Source organism: Dipodomys ordii, unplaced genomic scaffold (genome assembly GCF_000151885.1).
Source record: "Dipodomys ordii isolate 6190 unplaced genomic scaffold, Dord_2.0 Scaffold162, whole genome shotgun sequence".
NCBI lineage: Eukaryota > Metazoa > Chordata > Mammalia > Rodentia > Heteromyidae > Dipodomys > Dipodomys ordii.
Window position 1 is genome coordinate 2,381,822 of NW_012267378.1, and position 21,526 is coordinate 2,403,347.

Genomic DNA, 21,526 nt, shown 5'->3' on the forward strand with positions numbered 1-21,526 from the left:
GGCTCAAGTGGTAGAGTACTAGCCTTGAGCTGAAGGACAGTGCCCAGGCCCAGAGTTCAGGCCCCATGACTGGACCCCCCCCCAAAAAAAAGAATTATCTAAACCCAAAGTTTAGCCAGGCATGGGGTTGTACACCTATAATCTTAGCACTCAAGAGGCTGAGGCAGGAAGAGTGGTCTCCATACAGTGAGAACTTGTCACAAACAAACAACAATGGCTCAAAGGACTCTAAATGCCTATTATAGGAGCCATGGCCAAACTACAGTATATCAATACTAACTCAATGCCATCCCATTGAAATGTAATGCAAGGGACCAGGATTGAAGCTTTATGATAGTGTGTCTGTCTAGGTTACACAAAGCTCCGGGTTGTATCCCCAGCACCAGATCACTCAATCAACCAGTCAAAGCAAAGAAATAATGAAAGCTATTTAAACTTTTCTAGGATCTACATTTTAAAAGTTAGGATTTCAATTTAACACTACATTAAAAGTTGGACTTTCTTGTTTGTTTGCTGTACTGGGTCTTGCATGAGTTAGGCAAAAGCTCTACCACTGAGCTACTTTCTCCAGTCCAGCAAGTTATTTTTCTCACTGGGCACTAGTGGCCCATGCCAATAATCCTACCTACACAGGAGGCTGAGCTCTGAGGATTGCAGTTTGAAGCCAGCCTGGGCAGCAAAGTCTAAAAGTGTTATCTCTATTAAACTACTCAGAAAAAGCAAGAAGTGGCCCACTGGCTCAAGTGGTTAAAGTGCTAGCTTTGAGAAAAAGAATCTCAGGGACAGTGCCCAGCCCCCAACTTCAAGCCTCAAGACCAGAGCACACACATGCATCTATATATACACATACACATACACATGGAAAGCTATTGTTCTTTTTACTGTATTCTATTTTCACAGAAACCCAGTTATTAAAATAAAATTGTACATCATTTAAAATCTTTGAAATCTAATGTATGTTCAAATAAGCATAATTCCAATTCAGATTAGTTACAGTTCAAATGCTCAACAACTGTATCTGGCAGTATACTCAGCAATTCCCAGGTGAGGGATTGCTTGCTTGCGGGAGGACACTTGGAAATACTTGTGGTTACCACTGGAGGTGTGCTAGCAGCTTAAGATGCTGCTCAACACCTACAAATAGGAGAACCTTACAACGTAAAATTATCTGGCCAAAAACATTTGTAGTGCTATGGTAACTTAGCCTATTAAACAGCTACTTTCGAACTTGATATATGCTGCTCTAGGGAAATGGATTGTATGAGGCCATTTGATTTTTATTTTACGATACTTTAAATCCTTTCCAGAAGTAACTTTTTAAGGCTTCTCCTGGGATGAGAAGAGGGCACCCATTGTTCTTTAAGTCTTTTAAGGAGTTTAACTATGTGAAAGGCTGTCTCAGTGGCTAGATGGCCCAACTAAAAGAGAGGCACTGAAGTAATGTTATTCCAAGGGAAAAGTCCTGCTTGGTCTAGAAGGTGAGAGAAAAAAAAAATTGAACAAGAAAATACAGTTATTTATATCTTCCCACTGACTATGTGGCTAGGAGACACTGAGCTTTTTTGTTGTTGTTGTTCCTTACCAGGATTGTGGTGATGAGGAAGGAGTGGGGACACTAGAGAACCTAACAGGATCCACGAGGACCCAATTCTGCCAAGGCCCAAACAAAGGTCAAGAATCACACGTATACAGTTATCTGAAGAGGATCACTCAATCCACAGCAAAGACAGCCAATTGCACAAGAGACTTCCAACCTCTGTGGGCACTAATGCCATCTTTGTGTCTGTAATAATCAGTGCATCTAGCACATCACAAGGCTACTGCTTATCCAAGTTTTCCATCTCATTTTAGGCTGCCAGAGCGGAATGTTTGCTGACAAGGTAATCATGGGCTTTCCCGCTGCACTAAGGTCCCTGGACAAGACATCAAGGCCTAGAAATCGTTCCCCAGGCTGAACCAGCTAATCCCTTCCAGACAACAGCCCAACAGCAGGGGAGCCCTCCTAAACTCTGGGGCTGAGGAAGCATCCAAGTTGTTCCTAAATGCAGAGATGGCAACAAACTGACAATGCAGAGATGCCACAAGGCTTGAGGGGTGGGGGTGGGAGAGGAATGAAAGGCTTCAACACTGTCTTCAGGCCCCTCCGGAAAAGTGGTTTTGGAGCATGTAGAATTGACAGGCCTCTCGGTCTCTAGAGCGTAGTTTTCCACTCTTCTTCACAATTCACAAGTTCCTAACACAAACACAAAACAAGCAACCTCTTCGTACACAACCTTCCAGCTCAGCCCAATCAAGAAAAGCTTTTGTGTAGATATCCCAGTCCACGGGTTCCTTACAAACATCTGGAAAGACAGACTTTCAAGGAAAATTTCTGTACCATCAAAGATAGTACTCCAGAGACTCAGTATTAAAAGTTCAATTTAAGAGAGGAAAATTAAAATTTACTTACAAATTAAAAACTCAGTTGTTTAAAAAAACAAACAAACAAACAAACAAAAACCCGATGTCCTCCCAGGATAAGCTAATTTCAGGCTTTTCTCCCCCAACTGTCTCCACTGGGTTAAAGAAACCTACAAACATTCTCTCTCTCAACCATCACCCCAACTTTCCTCCCCACTAGAGTCAAGGAGGTCAGCAAACCGAAGTTGGTATGGTTTAGATGTAAAGTGTTCTTCCTCCTCTCCCTCTCCCCATCCCCAACAAAGGCTCGTAGATTCTGGATCATAAGGGCTCTGAACTAATAGATTAATCTACTTATGAATTCACAATTTGTTTTTTCTAAAATGATTACTTGATAGCTCTGTACAATACTAAGAATAAACAGAAGGCTGTAAAGTGCATGGGATTCTTAAAACACCAACAACAATAACCATTTATTGCAATCCTTTCTGTAGCTTACTATCAAAGTCTGAATGTGTCTATTTCCATGACACAGAAAACACATGAATCCTCTTTGGCAAGACTGGCTTTAGAAGACAAACATATCTTGAGCTCTAAGTTAGGTGGAGTTTTCAGGACCATTGGCACTGACTGGCTATTCCATCCTCCAACAAACACTGGGCCAGAAGTGTGGGCAATAACATTTAATGCTTTGAAGGGAAACCAAGAGCTCTGTTTTGAATTGTCTAACTCCAGAAATAACAGCACTGGGAGGTAAAACTATTTAAGAATTGGAAGGATGGCCTTTATAGTCACACTATCCACCTTTTAAAGTATATAAATTGATCAATGAGTCTTGCTTTCCGCCTGTGTGTAGGCTTTGTTAAATAAAGGTTTCAGATGAAACCTTTATTTATTTATTAAGTTGATTTTTCAAACTAATTCAGAACATAATCAACTCAGAAAATAACCTTTCATAACTTAAACACATGTAATCCCTACAAGGAAAGCAGGGATAGAAATGCTAGGCAAGTTTAATTCTACTAAGTAGTGGAATGCAGTCTACCAAATGAACTTCATATCAGTCTGAAAAATTTGAAAATGACCAGCTTGACCTCTACAAAGACTTTCAGAGAAGCTTTTTTTTTTCTTTTCTTTTTTTGTGGGTCATGGGGCTTGAACTCTGGGCTTGGATGTTATCCCTCAGCTCTTAAGCTCAAGGTGAGTGTTCTACCGCTTGAGCCACAGCAGCACTTCTGGTTTTCTAGCAGTTTATTGGAGATAAGAATCCCAGGGACTTTCTTGCCTGAGCTGGCTTTGAACAGTGATCCTCAGATTTCAGACTCCTGAGGAGCTAGAATTACAGGCGTGAGCCACCAGCTCAGAGATGCAATTTGTTATCCTTATTATTTTTATTTTTCATTAGGCGAGACAGACAAATGGTTAGGATAGTAAAGAAAGAATTACCAGAAGTCTATCTGAAAATGGAAAACTGTTTCATTGAAAAAGTTTTCACTGGCCATTTGGAACTTCCAAGTTTCTTAACAAAACAGACTTGGATACTTTAAACTGCTTTGAAAAGGAAGCTAGTTCCAACAGTTTTCTTCTCTCTTGACAAGAGAGCTCTTTCACACGTGCCAGCAGGCTGTATATATTTCACTTCAGCAGTGTTTCTTTGTAGGCAGCGGCAGTCTTGCTACAGTGACGGTGTGGTGAGCTCATGACCAAGGCAGCAGGCCAACCTCAAGCTCCAGCATGCTGGAAGTATAGCTGCAATCACATGCCTGGCAGCAGAGCCACCTGAACTCTATACCAATAACAGTGCTGCTATCATCTCCACCATGGAACTGCCACTGGAGACCAAGAGCTGGCAGGAGGTCAGAAACCCTATCAAACCCAGCAGTGCCTAGGAAACTACTGAGCCTTACAAGTTTTTACGGATGCCTTTCTACAGAATCACTGGGTAATGATACAGAAAAAAAAAAATATGTATGAATCCCTGGGTTTGATTCCTTAGTACAACATCACTAGAAAATACTAATCTCCTTCATCCTGCCCTCCTTCCTAACAGCAAGCAGATTTACAGGTAATACTCTGCATGCAAAGGCATAAACAAATTCACACCTTTGTCTGAAAAAAGAAGCTTTCAGGGTCTAATACTTTAAAAGTATAGTTACTAAAACAAAATCTTATGAAAAGTTAACGAATGGTCTGGATAGAAGCATTAAGGATTTTTTTTTTTGCTTTGTTAGAAATGGCTCATGACACATACTCCTATGTATCACATAGGAAATAAGGACACCAACTCAAAAAGGAACTCAAGGCAAGGAACTCCGCAGAAGGGTGCCCCATCAGCCAAAAATCTGGCAAGCAAGTACACAGAGCAGGCAGGATGCTCTCTTTTCATCCTTAACCCAACAGGCCCTGCCGGTCTGCTCCCTCTGATTGAGCTCACATTCACAATGATGGTGCTTAATTAATGGGATGTAATTAAAATTTAAGGAGTTTCTAACAGGGAGCCTTTTTCTTTCTTTCTTTTTTTTTTTTTTTTTTTTTTGCCAGTCCTGGGGCTTGAACTCAGGGCCTGCACACTGTCCCTGAGCTGCTTTTGCTCAAGGATAGCACTTGAGCCACATTGCCACTTCGGACCTTTTCTGTTTATGTGGTACTGAGAAATTGAACCCAGGCTTCATGAATGCTAGGAAAGCACTCTACCACCAAGCCACATTCCCAGCCATAATAGTATGCCTTAATTAAAGTGCAGCATGAAAATGATGTAATTAGCTGGGCCCCAGTGGCTCATATCTGTAATCCTAGCTACGCAGGAGGCTGATATCTGAGGATCTTGGTTCAAAGCCAGCCCAGGCAGGAAAGTCCGTGAGACTCTGATCTCCAATAAACCACTAGAAAACCGGAAGTGGTGCTGTGGCTCAAGCGGTAGAGCGCTTGCCTTGAGCTGAAGAGCGCAGGGACAGCGCCCAGGCCCAGAGTTCAAACCCTACCACCGACAAAAAAAAAAAAAGAAAGAAAAAAAATGATGTAATTAAAATGTAATACAAGGGTCAATACAAAGGCTGAACAAATGCAGCAGTGGTACTCACTAGACACTATGTCGAAAGTGAACTACAACTTGTGGGTGGAGGTGGGCAGGAAAAACGGGAAGAGAGCAAGGGAAGGGGTGACACTGTCCAAAAAGAAATCTTTTACCTGCCTGACTTACTTAACTGTAACTAACCCCTTTGAATATTACCTTTGTAATAACAATAAAAAATTAAATATTTTGATAGAAAAGAGGCTTTACTCATACTGATCTGACATACATTGCCACTTTCTGTAATGAGCATAATTCCCAGCAATACTTCTTAAAATCATTTCTGGTAAGAGATTATACCTACACCCTTAATCCCTAAGACCATATCCTTAATCCTTAAGATAAAATTTCAGCTCACCAGAATCTTTCAAATAGCTAATTATGAAATCTCTAACTAAAATTAAAAAGCCAGTCTAACATGGAACTAAAAAAGTGTTAAGTGAGGATCACTGTATTTATGAATACTCATTTTGTTGCCTTTTAATGAATGTTCTAACTTGTAGGAAAATTCTACCAGTAATACTTTTAGAAGAAGGAAAAAAATCATACAGTAATAATGACATTAAACTTCAGCTGACTTCTTATTTTCCATGCTTCCTCTTTTTCTAAATTAGTAAAAAAAAAAAAAAAGTTACTTTTAGCTTTGGCATACTATCACTAAGTAAAAGAACCATCACACAACCACCAAAGATTATCTAAGTTCTGATAGCTCTGTCCTGCTTTTGCCTAAGTATTAATATAAGGCAATGAAATCCCAAACTCCTTGACTTATTCAAGAAAACCCACAATCCCTTGGTACCTGTGACTGCATGTGTTTTATGTCTAAAGTCACCAGGGCCTACGCATACCTAGTCACGACTCTTGGTTTTACCTAGAATGTTCTTCATTTCTCCAAATCCTACCTATTCCTCAAATGGCCTCCAGTCAAATAGCCACCTGAAACCTTAGAAAAAGAAATCTTATTATTTCCCACGGCACCTAAATTACAATAATGCAAGTTCATGACTCTGAGTTTAAGACAGGATGGAAGGCAGGCAAGTCTAGCATCAGTCCTTAGTTGAACCAGATCACTTTGTTCTGTACTATGTACCTTAGTGTCAAATTGAAAAATGAACATTACATCTTAAAAAACAAAACAAAACAAGTCAATACTGGTGGGAAGAGGATGCTGAAGGTTAGTGTTTAGACCATGGGTAAAAACCCCGGGTAACCAGGTGCTGGTGGCTCACACCAGTAACTGTAGCTACTCAGGAGGCTGAGGTGTGAGGATCATGAAGCCAGCCCAGGCAGAAAAGTCCATGAGACTCATATCTCCAATAAACTACTCAGAAAAAGCTGGAAGTACTGCTGTGGCTCAAATGGTAGAGCACTAGCCTTGAACACAAAGAGAGTCAGGGACAACCCCCCAACGCTGAGTTAAAATCCCATGATCAACAACAACAACAAAATCAAAACAACCTTGAAGCAATCTTCAAAATCAAAACAAAACAAATCAGGGTCATGGAATCATATGATCAATATGTACATACAGAAACACACCTGTAAGAAAAGAAGCTGTGTGTGCTAAAGTTTCATACTGAGTTGAAATAATGCCAGCCTAACACCAAAGTTGTTCTTAAGCTTGTCTGCTTGACACACTTTCACACTTCCATTTTAACTAGACCTATCAAAGGCCAATAGGAATCTTGTTGTCCACATAAGAAAAAAGATTTATCCTTATCTTTGGTTATATAGAAATATTGTTTGACATTTCTAAAGGGTGGCAAGCATTACCTGCTATCTGGGAGGTCCTAGTCTACAGTTATGACAACTACAGAAATGATAGTTATGATGATGTGACTTGAGAAAGTAATAATTAGTCATTTACTTTTTTTAAAGCCTTGTATGCTTATCCAGGCATTCTGCCATTTCAACTCACTACTTTTATGCTATCTCAGCTGGAGTTCTGTCATCATGCTGGTTCCTTCTGTGAGCACACTTACAGAAACTCAAGATAAATATACCTAAGGAATCATGCTTTTTGGTATGTGGTATTCAAGAAGATTCTAGGTGATATGGAAGCTTTTAAAAATACTTAATAGCTCTGTACTCATCTTGATATATAAGCAAAAACAGGTTGAATAAACTTATTACTGCCTAGATCAAGGCTAAGCAAAAAGAGAAAGAGTGAAAGAAATACTAAAAGAAATTTCAAATGAAAAACAAGTATTTCAGAGGGCCGGGCACTGATGGCTCATGCCTGTAATCCTAGCTACTCAGGAGGCTGAGATCTGAGGACCATGTTCGAAGCCAGCCTGGGCAGGAAAGTCCATGAGACTTTTATCTCCAACAAACCACCAGAAAACCAGAAGTGGTGCCGTGGCTCAAGTAGCAGAGTACTGGCCTTGAGCTGAAGAGCTGAGGGACAGCGCCCAGGCCCAGAGTTAGCCCCACAACCAACCAACCCACACACACACATACATACACACACACACACACACACACACACGCACACGGTAACAATGTAAAACACACTAAACAGTGTTTGAGAAGGGAAAGGAGAAAGGGAGAAACAGGAATATCCTAGGAGTGAACTTGTTCAACATATACAGTATGCATGTATGGAATTATCACAATGAAACTCACTATTACTAATGTATGCTAATTTTAAAAATGAAGTAGGGGCTGGGAAGGTGGCTCAGTGGAAGAGTGCTTGCCTTGCACGCATGAGGCCTTGGGTTTGATTCCTCAGCACCACATAAGCAGAAAAGGCCAGAGGTGACACTGTGGCTCAAGTGGTAGAGCACTAGCCTTGAGCTGAAGAGCTGAGGGACAGCGCCAAGGCCCAGAGTTCAGGGCCCACTACATAAAACAAAGAAACAAACAAAAAACACAAAACCCTTCTCAGTTCAGGATGAATAGCCCTTAGGAAAATGCAAATTAAACCAACAATACACTATTAGATATATCTATTAGAATTGCTAAAAGTAACAATAAAACCAAATACTGGCAAGAATGCAAAAAAACTGTATCACTGTTGGAGGGAGTATAAAACGATGCTGCCATTCTGGGAAAGAGAATTGGAGTTTCTTGGAAAACTAAGTGTACACTTACTCTTATGACCCCCCAGAAATTGTGGTCCTGGGCATTTATCCAAAAAAATGAAAGTTTATGCTCACACAAAATCCTGTACACAATGTTAAAAGCACTTTTATTTGTAATTGTCACAAACTGGAACTAACTCAAATGTCTTGCAATAGATAAAGGGTTAAACTGTGGTATATCTATAACACAAAATAGGACTGAGCAATAAAAAGAAATATTGATGCACACAAATTAAATGTATTTAAATGAAATAACTATTTCAAAAGGTTACATACATATTGAAAGCACTCAACATATGAAGAAAAATTAGTGACTACTAGGAGGAGGGAGCAATACTATAAGTGGGCTACAGGAAGATCTTTGCAATGAGACTTTGGTGTCCTGACTGTCAGACAATCTAACCACATGAATACACTGCAGAGAATGCACATGCAAATGCCCAAGTGAGTACGTAAGAAACTTGAACTTAAGCCCCTGGCCTGTTAGGTAAGCACTTTACCACTGAAGCCAAGCTCCCTGACTCTGAGAAAAATCTGAACAATGTCAATGGGCTCTACCAACATCAATTCTGTTTTAGTATCATACTACAGTTATGCTAATGTTGCCACTGGAGAAAATCAGATAAAGCAGATAAAGGATCTTTTATATTATTATTATTATTTTATTTATTTTTGGTCAGTCGTGGGTCTTGAACTCTGGGCCTGGGTGCTGTCCCTAGCTCTTCAGCTGAAGGTGAGCACTCTACCATTTGAGCCACAGCGCCACTTTTTCTATGGTTTTCTGGTGGTTTATTGGAGATAATAGTCCCATGGACTTTCTTGCCCAGGCTGGCTTTGAACCATGATCCTCAGACCTCAGCCTCCTGAGTAGCTAGGATTACAGGTAAGAGCCACCAGCGCCAGGCTTATTTTTTTTTTTATAGCTACATGCAAATCTAGTTATCTCAACGTAATTTTTTTTCTCAAAATCTCAGTAACTTTAGGAAGCTCCCTAATGCTTATAGTAAAAGATACCTTCTTATAGCATGTAGCATTTTCCCTGACCTATGTCTCCTTTTCCTATCCCACACTCTACAGACAACTCTTTTTTTTTGGGTCCGGTCATGGGGCCTGAACTCTGGGCCGAGGCGCTGTCCCTCAGCTCTTCAGCTCAAGGCTAGCGCTCTACCACTTGAGCCACAGCACCACCTCCGGCTTTTTTTTTCCCTGCTTATGTGGTGCTGAGGAATTGAACCCAGGGCCTCATGCATACAAGGCAAACGCTCTACCGCTGAGCCACCTTCCCAGCCCCATGCGTACATTTCTTTTATTTATTTATTTAAAAATTTTTTTTGGGTCCGGTCATGGGGCCTGAACTCTGGGCCTGGGTGCTTTCCCTCAGCTCTTCAGCTCAAGGCTAGCACTCTACCACTTGAGCCACAGTGCCACTTCCGGCTTTCTGGTGGTTAATTGGAGATAGGAGTCTCACAGTCTTTCCTGCCCGGGCTGGCTTTGAACCGCAATCCTCAGATCTCAGCCTCCTGAGTAGCTAGGATTACAGGCGTGAGCCACCGGCGCCCGGCTACCTAACACTTTTGCATGCCTCCAATCCCATACTTCTAAATAATATAACTTAAAGAAGACATGAAATAAACATTAGAAAATGTTTTTAGCTAAATGGTATCAAACTATAGTACATCAAAAATTTATGAGATGTTACTAAAGGTGATACAAAGTAAAACTCTGTTTGAAAATCAGTGTTTTAAGCTAGGGATTGACATTTTCTATAAAGGGTCAATAATAAATATTTTTAGACTTTTTGGATCAAGAGACAACAATCAAGGATTTTATATAGATATTTTGATGATAAAATGAAATAGATCATCACAAAACATTTAACAAGAGCCAGGCACCCGTGGCTCATGCCTGTTATCCTAGCTACTCAAGAGGCTGAGATCTGAGGATCGCGGTTCAATGCCTGCCTGGGCAGTTAAGTCCGTAAAGTCCGTGAGACTTTACTGCCAATAAACCACTAGAAAATCAGAAGTGGCTCTGTGGCTCAAGCAGTGGAGTGCTGCTGCCTTGAGCTGAAGAGTGTAGGGACAGTGCCCAAGCCCAGAGTTCAAGCCCCATGACCAAAAAAAAAAATTAGCAAAATTCAAGTTATAGTAATAGGTTTTATTTTTTGTAATACAGATCTACTAATGAGGAAACATTTCACTTAATCAGGGTTTAAAATAGTTTTCCCCTATTATTGAAATCTTGCAAATCTTCATGCACCAATGTTGATTTGAAAAAAGTTTGCAACTTCATTTTTGAAAGTATTTTCACAAAGAAAGGTAATGCCCAAATAGTTAAGTTCATCTGGGAGCCTGTGGTCTGAATTGGCCACACTCATCTCTCAGAAGGAATGGTGGGACTCCACTCTCGCTCTATCTCCCTCTCGTCAGCACTAGGGATTGAACTAGACCTTGGCACTTTCTAGATAATCACTTTACCTCTGAGCTACACATCCAGCCCAGTGGATTTTAATATGGAAATTTTCTCTTACATCAATGATATTCAAAAAGCCCTGTTAGAGCTATTATCTGGAATTAGAAAATACATCCACTACAAAGGTATACTGGAATAGAGTTTTAACTTGACAGCACCAAAGAATAGAAAGCCACTTAATATTTTTTATGATTCAAACATTAGTTGTAATAAAATTACTTTCCCACAGTATCATTTTATATCCTACTAGCAATGTATGTAGTTTTTCTACATCTTTCCAGCACTTGGTGTTAATATGAGTTTTCGTTTAATTTTAGTAATTTTAACAGGAATGGCATATCTTACCATAGTTTTAATTAATTTGTGCTACTCTAATAAAATGATACTTGACACCTGTGGTTCCTTGCTCCCCACACATTCTTTTTGGCAAGTCTCTTTTTTTCCTCTTTAGTTATTTTGTGTTTAAAGTCTCACATTTTTGCCCTGGGCTGGCTTCTGGATCAGGCCATACCTTCCTACCGGTGGGGGAAAATAGTGGAAAGTGAAGGAAGCGGTGGCATTGTTCAAGAAACACTGTACTCATAACCTGACATACCTCCTTTGTACAACTCCTTAATAACAAAAACAAATAGAAAATAAAGAGGAGGGCGGCAATGGTACTCACAGCCCTGGCTGGGGTGATTGCCAGGGCTAGGGTGGCCTCCTAGGCTGGAAGTGATAGACCACTGAAGATCACTCTAGAAAGAGCACAGCAAGAAGCAGCCCTTCTCCAACCAAGATAGCCAGGATCCTGGCTCCTGAGTATAGAAGGGAAGAGCTGTTATGGATGCAACCTTTGCACTTAGTATTTGCTCCTGGCTGACACCTTCTTTAGGATGAGGGCATCTTTTCTTCCTCCTCATTTACAGACTCACAGAGAAACATATCCTCAAGCCAGTCAGGCTCCAAGTTTTCACCAGCTGAGCTGAGCAGCTTCAGTCAGTACCTCTCCCAAGAAGGGAAAAAAAAGAAAAGAAAAAAGGAAAGAAAACTTGCCCCTTTAAGAGTATCCCATTTTGCAAGTCATGCCATGTTTTTGTTATTACTTTCTATACAGTGTGTCAAATAATTAGTCCTACCTGCATCAAGAAAATGCAATCATTGATGAAGAAATGAGCATCTGATACAAGATCCTCTCTTTTGGAGGAACACAGTCCTGCCATTTCTGTTCCCAACTCCTTCACACACAGGTTTCTGAATAATCACCAGACAGCCAGGTTCAAGTGGATCAAACCTGTAATCCTAGCTACTCAGAAGGCAGGACTGCAGTTCAAAGCCAGCCCAAGCAGGAAAGTTCATATCTACAATTAGATTCCTATCTCCAATTAACCACCAAAAAGGCCAGAAATGGAGCTGTGGCTTAAATGGTACAAAGGTAGTCTTCAGTACAAAAGCTCAGGGACAGTGCCCAGAGCCCTGAGTTAAGCCTCAGAACTAGCACAAAATAGCAACAACAAAAACACAAAAAACAAAAACAAAAAAACAGATCTATTTAGCTGTTAGTACAAACTCTCAAATGCTAACATTAGATAACAAAACAAATAAAAACACAAAAGAATTCTTACACTCCAATAAACCATTATCTATTTGGATTAAACTTCTTAGTACTATGTCTGTAGGTAGAATTCTCTCTTAGCTGAAGACTACAATGTGCAGATTCCAAACATTAGATAGGGTTCAAATCCTCATTCAACCACCAGCCTTCAGGTACCAGAAGCTCCAGTTTACTCACAACTACCCGGGTGTACACACCTTCCACACAGTATTGAAAGGAACTAAAGGAATAATGAAAAGTACTGTGAAAACATTTTATATGTACTAACAATACCTGGGCCGCCCTGATAAACTATATAGCCTTTCTCAACTACTTCCTCTTTCCTTTAATTGGCCCATCCCAAGAGTTCGGAGACCTAGTTCCTCCTCTCTTTGGGTCTTGTCACACCTCATACAACAGGATGCTTCCAGCAAGAGCACTTGGAGAGCAAGTTGCATCTGCATCCCTGACTTTGTTGTTGTTGTTGGCCATGGGGCTTGAACTCTGCGCCTGGGTGCTGTCTCTGAGCTCTTCAGCTCAAGGCTAGCACTCTACCACTTGAGCCAAAGTGCCACTTCTGGCTTTTTCTGCTTATGTGGCGCTGAGGAATTGAACACAGGGCCTCATGCATGGGAGGCGAGCACTCTACCACTGAGCCACCTTCCCAGCCCCATCCCTGACTTCCTGAACAGTACAGTTTAGCACCTATTAGTCAAATGTCAATGGAAATACTTTTTAGGTTGCTTTGTACACTGTGTAGTTATCGTTTTAATGCTAAATCACTAACCACACAAGCAATCTTAACCATTTCACTTCTGTTAAGCAACTCTAGTTTTTTTGCTTATCGAGTATAATAATTATAGTTCATTTTTCTTTTTCTGGATTATATGGATACACTCCACCAGTAAGAGAATAAGATTAGGACTACAGTACTTACATACTCCCAGGATCAACACTCTGCCAAGTTAAGTTATAAACATTGGCAAAGAACCAAAAGAAAAGATTTAATATACTCAAGCAAGTTGAGGTACTATATGAGCACATACATAATACGGTACAGCAAGGAACTGTGTCAGTGAATACTACTGGGACAAATCAATACCAGCTTGTGGATGAACTAAGAGACCTATGTTTTACACAGTACAACTTAATCATGTGTGAGGCAACTGGGTTCAAACCCCAATACTGAAAAAAAGAAATGGAAAAACCCTATTAGACACCCAGTTTGCCCCAATTTGCTTTATTATGAAATATATATGTACTCTAGTATTATTGCAAAAATGAACTACTGTTAAGCTTTGGTACTTGAGTTCCATTTTGTTGACCTGAGGCTGCCTCTATTTAACTTTCCCTGGGACACTGGCCAGAAAGAGACGAGCCAGGGCAATGTTACAGCTAAAGCTCATGACTAGCATGTGTCTATAATGGCAAACTGTTTAGAGAAGAAAACTTCTGCAATTCCTTTAAAAAAAAAAACAAGGCATCATTATGTAGCCCAGGCTGTGCTTGAACTCTTGATCCTTCTGCCTCAGCTTCTTGAGTGCTGTGGTCCACCATCACACCTGATTTCGCAGCTATCACTTCAAAAGAAACCAACATAGCAGTTATTGTATGTCAGACACTGTCTTAGCTGCTTTACAGATAGTAACCTGGTGATCTTTGTAACAACCCTGTATATTATCTCTCTTTTACAGCTGAGGGAAACTGAAGTAAATAGGTATTCGATGGAAGTACATATCTGAATCCATGCTTAAGTTGCTCTAAATCACTATGCATATGCCTTTCAAAAAAGAAGGGAAAAAAAGCAAGCAAATAAATCCTAATTATCTAGGAATATATACCTTTATAAACAGCTCCCTTCTCTTCCCCAGAGGAAGTACTGGATTAAAATAAATCTTAACTGACTCTCCTAACTAGCCTCATTATAAGAAAATGGAAATTTCCAAAGTCAGCCACAGTTTTGCGCTTAAAATAGTAGAATATAAAAGTATTTTACTTAATTGCAATAATACACATCTGAATTGTTTTTAAACCAAAGATGAGCAGATGCTAGAGGATGTATTACAGACTCATGTTTAAACATAACATTAAAGTACCTATCAACCTGCCAGTAACTGCACAGATGTCATGTATTTGTAACAATGTGCCTGGGTATCTAATTTCTCTTTGCTTCTAGCCTCCCTAAAAAGGCTTACAAGACCCAGCACGCCAGGAGAAAAAAGTCTGTTTAAAGGTAAAAATACTTACATTCTCCTAGAATCAACACTCTGCCAAGTGAGTTATAAACATTGGCAAAGAACCAAAAGAAAAGATCTAATATATTCAAGCAAGTTGAGGTACTATATGAGCACATACATAATACGGTACAGCAAGGATGTGTCAGTGAATACTACTGGGACAAATCAATACCAGCTTGCGGATGAACTAAGAGACCTATGTTTTACACAGTACAAAAATCATCTGGAACTAACCCTAAAAATGACATAAAATGATTAAATAAGTATAAGAAAATTGAATAGCACAGCTAGGGAAAGGAGCTAGCGTCCATTTCCTACAAAAGACAAAAACTTATCAAAGATGAATGGCTACAAATATAAAAGGAAAACTTTTTGCATAATGAAATTAACTTTAAAGAAGAGGATGAAGGTAAAGAATTAACCAGTTATCTCACATAACTCAAATCTAGGCTTTTATTGAGATAGTATTTTTTTTTCTTTTTTGTTGGTTGTGGGGCCTGAACTTTGGGCCTGGCATGGTCCCTCAGTTCTTCAGCTCAAGGCTAGTGCTCTACCACTTGAGCCATAGCACCACTTCCAGCTTTTTTTTTTAATTTTTACTTATTTTTTATTATGAAAATACTGAACAGAGGGGTTACAATTACATGGGCAAGATAATGAGTACATTTCTTATCAAGCATTGTAGCCTCCTTCTTTGTTTCCCTCACCCAATCCTCCCCGGTCCCCCCACCCAATCCTCCCCACCACCACTTCCAGCTTTTTCTACTTATGTGGTGCTGAGGAATCGAACCCAGAGCCTCACATGCAAGGCAAGCATTCTACCACTAAGCCCCCTTCCCAGCCCAAAACAGTATTTCTTAATCCATTTACTGAAGGCCTATGATATGCAGACACTCTTCTAGAGGACAGAGTGGTGCAGTATAGTAGGGAACAAACATACAATATCAACCATCAAAAACATAACCTCAATATTAAGATACAACTATATACCTTAGTAAGGAGAGATAAAATCCAATATGGGAGAGAAGGAAATGTAAAAAAAACATACACTGGAAGAAAATCAAACTAATTCTATACCATCAGTAGGAGAAAAAAACTGCAATACTTAACACCATATGCATATCTCTAATTTTATTTTAGTATTGAAAAAGGAAAATATTCCAAAGAAAAGAATTATCTAGGGCTGGGAAGGTGGCTCAGTGGTAGAGCGCTTGCCTTGCATGCATGAGGCCCTGGGTTCCATTCCTCAGCACCACATAAGCAAAAAGAAAAGAGCCGGAAGTGGCGCTGTGGCTCAAGTGGTAGAGTACTAGCCTTGAGCTGAAGGACAGTGCCCAGGCCCAGAGTTCAGGCCCCATGACTGGACCCCCCCCCAAAAAAAAGAATTATCTAAACCCAAAGTTTAGCCAGGCATGGGGTTGTACACCTATAATCTTAGCACTCAAGAGGCTGAGGCAGGAAGAGTGGTCTCCATACAGTGAGAACTTGTCACAAACAAACAACAATGGCTCAAAGGACTCTAAATGCCTATTATAGGAGCCATGGCCAAACTACAGTATATCAATACTAACTCAATGCCATCCCATTGAAATGTAATGCAAGGGACCAGGATTGAAGCTTTATGATAGTGTGTCTGTCTAGGTTACACAAAGCTCCGGGTTGTATCCCCAGCACCAGATCACTCAATCAACCAGTCAAAGCAAAGAAATAATGAAAGCTATTTAAACTTTTCTAGGATCTACATTTTAAAAGTTAGGATTTCAATTTAACACTACATTAAAAGTTGGACTTTCTTGTTTGTTTGCTGTACTGGGTCTTGCATGAGTTAGGCAAAAGCTCTACCACTGAGCTACTTTCTCCAGTCCAGCAAGTTATTTTTCTCACTGGGCACTAGTGGCCCATGCCAATAATCCTACCTACACAGGAGGCTGAGCTCTGAGGATTGCAGTTTGAAGCCAGCCTGGGCAGCAAAGTCTAAAAGTGTTATCTCTATTAAACTACTCAGAAAAAGCAAGAAGTGGCCCACTGGCTCAAGTGGTTAAAGTGCTAGCTTTGAGAAAAAGAATCTCAGGGACAGTGCCCAGCCCCCAACTTCAAGCCTCAAGACCAGAGCACACACATGCATCTATATATACACATACACATACACATGGAAAGCTATTGTTCTTTTTACTGTATTCTATTTTCACAGAAACCCAGTTATTAAAATAAAATTGTACATCATTTAAAATCTTTGAAATCTAATGTATGTTCAAATAAGCATAATTCCAATTCAGATTAGTTACAGTTCAAATGCTCAACAACTGTATCTGGCAGTATACTCAGCAATTCCCAGGTGAGGGATTGCTTGCTTGCGGGAGGACACTTGGAAATACTTGTGGTTACCACTGGAGGTGTGCTAGCAGCTTAAGATGCTGCTCAACACCTACAAATAGGAGAACCTTACAACGTAAAATTATCTGGCCAAAAACATTTGTAGTGCTATGGTAACTTAGCCTATTAAACAGCTACTTTCGAACTTGATATATGCTGCTCTAGGGAAATGGATTGTATGAGGCCATTTGATTTTTATTTTACGATACTTTAAATCCTTTCCAGAAGTAACTTTTTAAGGCTTCTCCTGGGATGAGAAGAGGGCACCCATTGTTCTTTAAGTCTTTTAAGGAGTTTAACTATGTGAAAGGCTGTCTCAGTGGCTAGATGGCCCAACTAAAAGAGAGGCACTGAAGTAATGTTATTCCAAGGGAAAAGTCCTGCTTGGTCTAGAAGGTGAGAGAAAAAAAAAATTGAACAAGAAAATACAGTTATTTATATCTTCCCACTGACTATGTGGCTAGGAGACACTGAGCTTTTTTGTTGTTGTTGTTCCTTACCAGGATTGTGGTGATGAGGAAGGAGTGGGGACACTAGAGAACCTAACAGGATCCACGAGGACCCAATTCTGCCAAGGCCCAAACAAAGGTCAAGAATCACACGTATACAGTTATCTGAAGAGGATCACTCAATCCACAGCAAAGACAGCCAATTGCACAAGAGACTTCCAACCTCTGTGGGCACTAATGCCATCTTTGTGTCTGTAATAATCAGTGCATCTAGCACATCACAAGGCTACTGCTTATCCAAGTTTTCCATCTCATTTTAGGCTGCCAGAGCGGAATGTTTGCTGACAAGGTAATCATGGGCTTTCCCGCTGCACTAAGGTCCCTGGACAAGACATCAAGGCCTAGAAATCGTTCCCCAGGCTGAACCAGCTAATCCCTTCCAGACAACAGCCCAACAGCAGGGGAGCCCTCCTAAACTCTGGGGCTGAGGAAGCATCCAAGTTGTTCCTAAATGCAGAGATGGCAACAAACTGACAATGCAGAGATGCCACAAGGCTTGAGGGGTGGGGGTGGGAGAGGAATGAAAGGCTTCAACACTGTCTTCAGGCCCCTCCGGAAAAGTGGTTTTGGAGCATGTAGAATTGACAGGCCTCTCGGTCTCTAGAGCGTAGTTTTCCACTCTTCTTCACAATTCACAAGTTCCTAACACAAACACAAAACAAGCAACCTCTTCGTACACAACCTTCCAGCTCAGCCCAATCAAGAAAAGCTTTTGTGTAGATATCCCAGTCCACGGGTTCCTTACAAACATCTGGAAAGACAGACTTTCAAGGAAAATTTCTGTACCATCAAAGATAGTACTCCAGAGACTCAGTATTAAAAGTTCAATTTAAGAGAGGAAAATTAAAATTTACTTACAAATTAAAAACTCAGTTGTTTAAAAAAACAAACAAACAAACAAACAAAAACCCGATGTCCTCCCAGGATAAGCTAATTTCAGGCTTTTCTCCCCCAACTGTCTCCACTGGGTTAAAGAAACCTACAAACATTCTCTCTCTCAACCATCACCCCAACTTTCCTCCCCACTAGAGTCAAGGAGGTCAGCAAACCGAAGTTGGTATGGTTTAGATGTAAAGTGTTCTTCCTCCTCTCCCTCTCCCCATCCCCAACAAAGGCTCGTAGATTCTGGATCATAAGGGCTCTGAACTAATAGATTAATCTACTTATGAATTCACAATTTGTTTTTTCTAAAATGATTACTTGATAGCTCTGTACAATACTAAGAATAAACAGAAGGCTGTAAAGTGCATGGGATTCTTAAAACACCAACAACAATAACCATTTATTGCAATCCTTTCTGTAGCTTACTATCAAAGTCTGAATGTGTCTATTTCCATGACACAGAAAACACATGAATCCTCTTTGGCAAGACTGGCTTTAGAAGACAAACATATCTTGAGCTCTAAGTTAGGTGGAGTTTTCAGGACCATTGGCACTGACTGGCTATTCCATCCTCCAACAAACACTGGGCCAGAAGTGTGGGCAATAACATTTAATGCTTTGAAGGGAAACCAAGAGCTCTGTTTTGAATTGTCTAACTCCAGAAATAACAGCACTGGGAGGTAAAACTATTTAAGAATTGGAAGGATGGCCTTTATAGTCACACTATCCACCTTTTAAAGTATATAAATTGATCAATGAGTCTTGCTTTCCGCCTGTGTGTAGGCTTTGTTAAATAAAGGTTTCAGATGAAACCTTTATTTATTTATTAAGTTGATTTTTCAAACTAATTCAGAACATAATCAACTCAGAAAATAACCTTTCATAACTTAAACACATGTAATCCCTACAAGGAAAGCAGGGATAGAAATGCTAGGCAAGTTTAATTCTACTAAGTAGTGGAATGCAGTCTACCAAATGAACTTCATATCAGTCTGAAAAATTTGAAAATGACCAGCTTGACCTCTACAAAGACTTTCAGAGAAGCTTTTTTTTTTCTTTTCTTTTTTTGTGGGTCATGGGGCTTGAACTCTGGGCTTGGATGTTATCCCTCAGCTCTTAAGCTCAAGGTGAGTGTTCTACCGCTTGAGCCACAGCAGCACTTCTGGTTTTCTAGCAGTTTATTGGAGATAAGAATCCCAGGGACTTTCTTGCCTGAGCTGGCTTTGAACAGTGATCCTCAGATTTCAGACTCCTGAGGAGCTAGAATTACAGGCGTGAGCCACCAGCTCAGAGATGCAATTTGTTATCCTTATTATTTTTATTTTTCATTAGGCGAGACAGACAAATGGTTAGGATAGTAAAGAAAGAATTACCAGAAGTCTATCTGAAAATGGAAAACTGTTTCATTGAAAAAGTTTTCACTGGCCATTTGGAACTTCCAAGTTTCTTAACAAAACAGACTTGGATACTTTAAACTGCTTTGAAAAGGAAGCTAGTTCCAACAGTTTTCTTCTCTCTTGACAAGAGAGCTCTTTCACACGTGCCAGCAGGCTGTATATATTTCACTTCAGCAGTGTTTCTTTGTAGGCAGCGGCAGTCTTGCTACAGTGACGGTGTGGTGAGCTCATGACCAAGGCAGCAGGCCAACCTCAAGCTCCAGCATGCTGGAAGTATAGCTGCAATCACATGCCTGGCAGCAGAGCCACCTGAACTCTATACCAATAACAGTGCTGCTATCATCTCCACCATGGAACTGCCACTGGAGACCAAGAGCTGGCAGGAGGTCAGAAACCCTATCAAACCCAGCAGTGCCTAGGAAACTACTGAGCCTTACAAGTTTTTACGGATGCCTTTCTACAGAATCACTGGGTAATGATACAGAAAAAAAAAAATATGTATGAATCCCTGGGTTTGATTCCTTAGTACAACATCACTAGAAAATACTAATCTCCTTCATCCTGCCCTCCTTCCTAACAGCAAGCAGATTTACAGGTAATACTCTGCATGCAAAGGCATAAACAAATTCACACCTTTGTCTGAAAAAAGAAGCTTTCAGGGTCTAATACTTTAAAAGTATAGTTACTAAAACAAAATCTTATGAAAAGTTAACGAATGGTCTGGATAGAAGCATTAAGGATTTTTTTTTTTGCTTTGTTAGAAATGGCTCATGACACATACTCCTATGTATCACATAGGAAATAAGGACACCAACTCAAAAAGGAACTCAAGGCAAGGAACTCCGCAGAAGGGTGCCCCATCAGCCAAAAATCTGGCAAGCAAGTACACAGAGCAGGCAGGATGCTCTCTTTTCATCCTTAACCCAACAGGCCCTGCCGGTCTGCTCCCTCTGATTGAGCTCACATTCACAATGATGGTGCTTAATTAATGGGATGTAATTAAAATTTAAGGAGTTTCTAACAGGGAGCCTTTTTCTTTCTTTCTTTCTTTTTTTTTTTTTTTTTTGCCAGTCCTGGGGCTTGAACTCAGGGCCTGCGCACTGTCCCTGAGCTGCTTTTGCTCAAGGATAGCACTTGAGCCACATTGCCACTTCGGACCTTTTCTGTTTATGTGGTACTGAGAAATTGAACCCAGGCTTCATGAATGCTAGGAAAGCACTCTACCACCAAGCCACATTCCCAGCCATAATAGTATGCCTTAATTAAAGTGCAGCATGAAAATGATGTAATTAGCTGGGCCCCAGTGGCTCATATCTGTAATCCTAGCTACGCAGGAGGCTGATATCTGAGGATCTTGGTTCAAAGCCAGCCCAGGCAGGAAAGTCCGTGAGACTCTGATCTCCAATAAACCACTAGAAAACCGGAAGTGGTGCTGTGGCTCAAGCGGTAGAGCGCTTGCCTTGAGCTGAAGAGCGCAGGGACAGCGCCCAGGCCCAGAGTTCAAACCCTACCACCGACAAAAAAAAAAAA

At 40.5% G+C, this 21,526-nt stretch overlaps 1 protein-coding gene across 1 annotated transcript in view; it reads right to left on the reverse strand.

Annotated features, from left to right (window-relative positions):
* Positions 1-21,526, reverse strand: part of Abcc5 (ATP-binding cassette, sub-family C (CFTR/MRP), member 5) — a 91,366-nt gene that overhangs the window by 62,448 nt on the left and 7,392 nt on the right. The window lies entirely within an intron of this gene.